Source organism: Solanum pennellii, chromosome 7 (genome assembly GCF_001406875.1).
Source record: "Solanum pennellii chromosome 7, SPENNV200".
Taxonomy (NCBI): domain Eukaryota; kingdom Viridiplantae; phylum Streptophyta; class Magnoliopsida; order Solanales; family Solanaceae; genus Solanum; species Solanum pennellii.
Genome location: NC_028643.1, coordinates 50,676,531 through 50,683,109, shown reverse-complemented (window position 1 = coordinate 50,683,109; position 6,579 = coordinate 50,676,531).

Below are 6,579 nucleotides of genomic sequence, written 5' to 3'. Positions count from 1 at the left end.
AGAAGAACCCTAGGGTTGTCGAGACACTGCCCCCGTTGGTGGACTGACGCCCCGTCCATGGGGAGGCGTCGATGGGAACTTAGACTTGAGAAGTCTTGACTACATGAAAGCCTCAGATCCAATCGAGGGAGGGCACAGAATTGCCCGTCGATGGACTAACACCCCGTAATTGGGTCCGTCGATGCAGGGTGGTACATCACTGCCTAACAACTGCTCATTAAAAGGGTGAATGGAAAATTCACCCCACGTCCTAACCTGACCCTACTTTATTTATTTAGATTTTTCTGGGTGTACATAAGTGATCAAAAAAGTAATCAACCCATTCACAATCCAATTCAAACAAAATAAACTTTCCCCCCAAAACAAATTCTCCCTAGAAACTTCCGTTGAAGGTGAAGATCAAGAACAACATAGAGCTTGGATTTTCATGAATTATTCATCAAGTTTTAGAGGCTTTTAACAATACAATGTTATGGTTATCCTTAATCTCTAGTTATCCTTCAATCTAGAGAGTTATTCTCAATTTTTCAAAAGAGATTTCATGATCAACCTTCTTCTTCTTCTTCAATCTAGCCATGAGTTCTTTCTAAAAACGTGTTTAATGGCTTAATATTGATGAATTGATGTTAATGTATTGATTTTAACGTTCAATTTAATCCAAATGCATTATGAACCCATAACCCTTTCAAAAATCGATTTAGCCCTTGCATAGGTATTGTGTTTGTTGCTTATTAATGGTTGAATTGCGATTTTGTTATGTTGAATTATTTATATACACTGTTATTTACATGTATTGATGTTGAACTGATGATAAAGGATCCATGTGGATAATGTATGATGATTTGAGCATGCTTAGTCTAGTTATCAATGTGATCACTGTAAAATTGGTCCTTAATGTATAGAATGGAATTCGATTATATTGAGATTCTTGTAGCTACTATATTATGTTACTATCATGATTTAATTGTAAGTATAAATCTTGCATGATCAAATTAAAAAAGGCTTAGCATTAGTTGATCTAGGTTCTCCTAGTCTATGAATTGAAAATGTTATGTAGGTGATGTGATCTATATCCTACGATGAATAAAGGATGATTAAGACTTGATGAGTAAAACTAGGGAAGTTACTTGATGATATATGCCTATCTATTCTCTAGAACAATGATGATGTTTTGCACTAGTTGTATCATGATCTTTGGACTACTTACACATGGTTTATTTCATTCTTAAAGTACATTTAGCTAGTTCCCTATACATGTATTATTGATGAAAGGGTGTATTGATCAATGTTGATCAAAAAGGGTTTATGAACTGGTAAATCTATTCTTCCTCTCTACTTTTCTATATTATTATAGTTGATGAAGCCTTGTATGACATTGTGTGGTATGATTAACTTATGTTGGCGGTTTCTACTTTATTTTCATGATATATGTGTTTACCGTTTCTTTCAAGGCAAATTGATTAATAAGTGAATGAGTCATCATGATAATCATACGATGACCTAAGTAAGATGGACAATGGAAGTAAGTAAAGACTCTAGCTACGATGACCTAAGGGTCATTTCTTAGTATAGGTGGGGGTATGGGACTTCACCTATGCATTGTACAAGCGACTCTTGAGGGAAGTCCTAGGAAGGTGTTTTAATGCATGTGTCTATGTATATGTTCCTTATGCATGACTTTGTAGTAATTGTCTTCTTGTTGTGATGAAGTGTATGGTATGAGTCGTAGTAGATCCATGTGATATGGTCTTGTCCTTATATGCACTATGTTGGTCTAAATAACTATATGATGAATATCTTATAATGAATTATGTGAAGTGTAACAAAAATATATGCAAATTGATGTAGCTTACTGTAATGACTTATGACCATGACTTCAATGTGACTTCTAATATGTTATACTTATATGATGGTATGTGCTGTCCTATATAAATTGTATGAATGATTGCTTATGGCCTTAAGGTGATTGCACCAAGTATCACTAGAGGGTTACTTAGGAGATTAAGAAGTTAAAAGAAAGATGTTCACTGTTAAAGAAAAATACTTACTGTAAAAAGAAAGAGCTCACTGTAAAGTGACCTCAAATGTGCCTTAAATTGTATATGTGATTTTATATGATGTTTGGACCTAGAATATGTATATATGAAGTATGTAAATAATTTAAATGCTATTGTATAAAGGTTTTATTAATATTTACTCGAAAAGGCATGAAGTATGATTTTAAAGAAAATGTCCCTTTCAAATGCATATTTTTGCATGGTTACCATAATTAGTGCATTCTTTAACTAACTACATTATTCTCTACTTTTTAAACAAACTGTAGGTTATGGATGCGTAAAGGATGTCTTAAATGGTGAAGAGCTTGATAGATGATTCCCATGCTCAAGGAAAGGAATCCTTCAGTCTAAGGATTCGTAATGTCATGTCATTACTGCAAAGTTTTAAAGTATTGCACTTATGTATTATGTTATAAGGGTTGGGTCCCTACAGTAATTCTATGATGTTGAGTGTAGGATGGCAAAGGGGACTAGAGTCTTTAAATATGTTTAATGATATATTATATATATATATGAAGTAATGTTCTAGAATATGATGTGCTAAGAAATTTTTAAATTTTCTGCTAAATTTACTTATGACAATGCGATGAATGATAGCTATGGGCTTGTAAAAGACCTCCAACAGGTCAAGTACGCCATGTTATTTCTATGGAGTTTTCCTCGGATGTGACAATACAAACAAAAAGTGGGCAAAAAGCTTCACATCACCATGACACCGAATAATACGTTTCCGGTGGATGTATCTAACATGGAAAGTTTTGTTCTCGCTGCAAGTGCAAAGCACGACTCAAAGCTATGGAATATGAGGTACGATCATCACAATATTAAGGGTTTGAAATTTCTACATGATAAGTAAGGTTCTTCGATTACCAAAAATCAACTCTCTTGATTTATGTGAAGGGTGCATTTATGGGAAACGGACTAGGAATTGTTTTCCAATTTGAAAAGCATGCAGAGCTTCTAAATGTTTAGAATTAATACCTGTTCACTTATGTGGTCCATTGCAGACTAAGTCCTTAGGTGAAAATAGTTTTTTTAATTGTTTACTGACGTTTATAGTCGCATGAGTTGGGTGTATTTTCTGGAAAACAAGTCAGAAACTTTTGAAAAAGTTTCAGGCGTTTAAAGCTTTTGTAGAGAAACAAAGTAGCTGCAGAATCACTATTCTTTGCACAGATTTAGGAGGCGAGTTTGTGTCCAACGAATTTAATTTGTTTTGTGAAAAAAATAGCATCCATGGTGAGTTAACAACTCCTTATACCCCGGAGAAAAATTGTGTCTATGAAAGAAAGAACCCTACTGTGGTGGAGAGTGCAAGGAGCATATTGCAAGCACAGGAACTTGCAAATCAGTTTGGGGCAGAAGTTGTAGAAGCATCTATTTACTTGCTGAATCTTTCACTACCAAAATCTTTTATGATAAAACTCCTTATGAAGATTGGCATTTTAGGAAACCAAATGTATGTCACTCACGGGGTTTTTGATTTGTAGCTTATGCATTGGTATACTCACAAGATCGTCAAAAGATTTATGAGAAATCAGAATATTGTACTCAATCTAAAGCATCTAAATCGTATAATCCTCTTAATCAAAAGATATCAGTTAGAAGAGATGTAATATTTGATGAAAATACAAGCTAGGAATGTAGTAAAAAGATTGTTTGACAATATATTTCCATGCCTTTTGGAATCACTGAAGAAGAAGAAAAAGGGTCAACCTCTGCAAATTCACTTCCAGGTTCTTCCATGGAGTTATCAACCTCACCGATTTCAGCTACTAATGAGAAGTCTTTAGAAGATCCATTAAGAAGATTAACAAGGCTTACAACGGCAGATCAAGTATACTAAAATCCTTTATGCGACTTTTCAATATGCTTTTTATGTTTCTGATCCCTTAAATTATGAAGAACATGCAGGAAAAAAAAGAATTGAAGAAATTATTGGTGGAGGAAATGAATCCATTGAAAAGAATGAAACATGAGAAATGATGGAGTTACAAAAAGGGGAAAACGTAGTACGTCTGAAGTGGGTGTTTAAAACAAAATTTGCTGCAGATGGTAGCCAAAAAAATCACAAAGCATGTTTGGAGAAAAAGGCTTTGCACAACATTATGGTGTTGATTTTGAAGAAACATTTTCTTCATATCTCAATTTGAAACATTGAGGCTTGTTCTAGCATTCGCTGAACAATTGCACTGGGCAATATATCAATTTGATGTCAAGTCGGCATTCCTGAATAGAGACTTACAAGAAGAAGTCTATGTCACACAAGTCGAAGGTTTCACAAAGGAAGGAGATGAAACAAAGGCGTACAAGCTGAAAAAGGTGTTGTATGGCTTGATGAAATCCCCTCGAGCATTGGACAACATGATTGACAGATACTTCCACAAAAATGGATATATAAGATGTGAGAACAAACCAACCTTATATGTGAAGAAGGAATGTGATGATTTCATTATTGTCTTCCTTTATGTTGATGATATCATTTACACTAGTTCTTCATGTTCTCTTCTGGATTAGTTGATGTCTCAAATGATATATGAGTTAGAGATGTAATACATGGGTTTATTACGTTACTTTCTTGGCCTTCAAGTCCATCAAACTGAAGAGTATATGCTAGAGACCTACTCAATAAATTTGGCATGCTTAATTGTAAACTTGCGGCTACTCCAATGAATATCAGTGAGAAATTGCAGCAGGTAAATTAAGAAGAATTGACATATGCAAAGAGGTTCAGAAGCTTGGTTGGAATTCTAATATATTTGACGCATACTAGACAGTATATTTCATATCATGTTGGTGTTATACCTAGGTTTATGCAACAACCTTCGAAGGCACACTATCGGGAAGCAAAGAGAGTCTTGTGATACATTGCTGGAACTTTGGAATTTTTTATTTCTACTAGATAATCAATAGTTAGTTCAGATGGTAATTAATAATTTTTTCTTTATTAGTGTTTCATAGTCCTTGCTTGTTCGGAAATCAACATTAATTGTATCAACATATATTATTTATGTAGTTTAGTTAGTTAGTTTAGGAGTCTTATTTGGTTCTTTGTAACTCTATTTAATAAATTTCACCCTTCATTAATAAAGTATCAAGTCTTTACATAGTATCAAAGCGTAGGCTTTAACGAGAACAATCCAATTTTTTTTCCTTTTTTCTCCTCACGGAAGATGAGATACATGAACAATCACAATTGTAACAACTATGGCAACAATCCTAGAGTTGTCAATGCTGGTAAGACTACTGGTAGCAACATTATAATTCAGTTCAATCTAGCATCCTGATTACAACTCAAATGAAGCGATGGTAACAACTTCGCCACCTCGATAGTCTGATTCTCCATTTTTGTACAGGGAAACAGACTCTTCGGCCATCTCGATGGGACCACTCCAGCCCCCAGTAGCACGATTACCCTTAGCACAAAAACATCTCTTAATCCTACCATTTAACTAAGTTCTATAAGGAAAAAGTCATCAAGAATTTCTTCATGGCTTCTGTTGAACCCACTACTGCTTCTATTGTTGTTGTCACTGACTTAGCTAAATCAGTTTGGGATGCTTTACATACCACTTATTCGAATAGGTGTCAAACTCGGGCCTTTAGTTTACATGATAAGCTTGCATGTGTCACTAAAGAATCCCGCTCCATTACTGATTATATTCACGCTATTCGGTCTCTTTCAGAAGAGAAAGCCACAGCTGGTACTCCTGTGTCCCATTTCAAAATACACACTTGTCTATGTCCCAAGTTGCGTAAAATCTCCACTGCCACTCATGCACGTGATACGACTATATCCTATGTTGAATTGTTTGAAAAACTAATGGACTATGAACTGTTCCTAAACCATGACGATGCTAAGAAATTGTCCAATACTATCACAACTTCACTTGCTACTCCCACCAACTCCTACATTAATAATCGTAACAGTCGCAGGCAGTGCAACAATTCTCAACAATGGCGCCAGAAATCAAGTCAAAATACTTCACCAAAATGGCAATCCAACTTATATCCAAACAGTGTTAATCGCTCTCAACTATGTAACAGGATTGGCCACACTGCCAATGTCTTCCGCTCGAAGTCTCACAATCATTTTGAAACCAAAGACAATTATGCATTAGGTTTACTACCGCAACCAACTCCTGGATTGTTGATTCAGGAGACACCTGTCACATCCTGGTTTACACCCTAGATGTAACCGGCGTCATCATCCTTTTAAAGGACTAAGACTAGCCTCTTAGTTTCATGTCATTACATTCATAGATTGAAAAATGCAGAAAAATTTAAAACTTTTACCGTCTCTACTCTGAGGTTTACACAGACCTCTACATACACAAAAAATATATTCATATCGAGTATAAGCCTTCTACTTTTATTGAACATATATATATATATATATGTATATATATATATAGGTATATATATATATACATATATATATGTATATATATATATATATAGATATGTATGTATATATATATATATACACATATATATATATATACACATATATATATATATA